The sequence below is a fragment of the Clarias gariepinus genome, chromosome 14 (assembly GCF_024256425.1).
Source record: "Clarias gariepinus isolate MV-2021 ecotype Netherlands chromosome 14, CGAR_prim_01v2, whole genome shotgun sequence".
Lineage (NCBI taxonomy): Eukaryota > Metazoa > Chordata > Actinopteri > Siluriformes > Clariidae > Clarias > Clarias gariepinus.
The window spans coordinates 22,254,180-22,254,999 of record NC_071113.1 but is presented as its reverse complement, the minus strand read 5'-3'; positions in this window follow the sequence as shown (position 1 = coordinate 22,254,999).

Here is an 820-nt window from a genome sequence, read left to right as displayed (position 1 = left end):
TCACCGAGACACACAATACAGTAATTTAATGGTGAAAGGGAGGAGGAGTGCACACGGGAAGGGAACAAAGGGAGAGCACAAAATTTTACACTCTATACTGATAATACAGGTGAACCATTTTTCCCATATGTGCTTTTTTCTGTATTATCTCTTCCTCAGGTAAGCGTACTACATTTCTCAGGTTAATTAGCCCAGATGCTGAGTGAGCCCCTACCCTGTTGGACAGTATTTACACCATTTACAGTACATGCCCAATTTGTTTTCATCACCATCTGTCACTTTGTCCATCTGTTTCTGACCAAAACCAGCTGGATGGAGAAACCATACAGCAGAAGGTTATTTAAGGATTAGTTTGATAACTAGAAGTCTTTTCAAAAGGAAAACAGAGTAACTTGCAGGTAACCTCACCTGCATGACTGGGAATGCACAGACACAAGGAAACAGAGTACTGTTGGAAGTAAAATCTTGTACGGGTTTACTTAGCATGAGTGATTTCCTATACAATTTTCTAATTTATATGCCTCAGCAGTTGAGGGTTTAAGACCTTGCTTAAGGGACCATTAGCATGGCAGTGTCAGGTTTGAACTTTCCACACAGTGTTGGAGGTTTGACGCTCACCTCCAGTTTTATTTTATTTTTTTGCATGCGATTAAATGGCATTTCCTAATTGCCTGCACCGTACTGTATGAATACTGCAATAGGTTGGCACCAAATCCAGGGTATACCTGTAGATTTTATTCAAGGCAACTTATAGTTGAGAAAACAAACAGTTGACAGAAAGGGTCTTGTTTAAGGATCCAACAATGGCAGATGGGCAGTG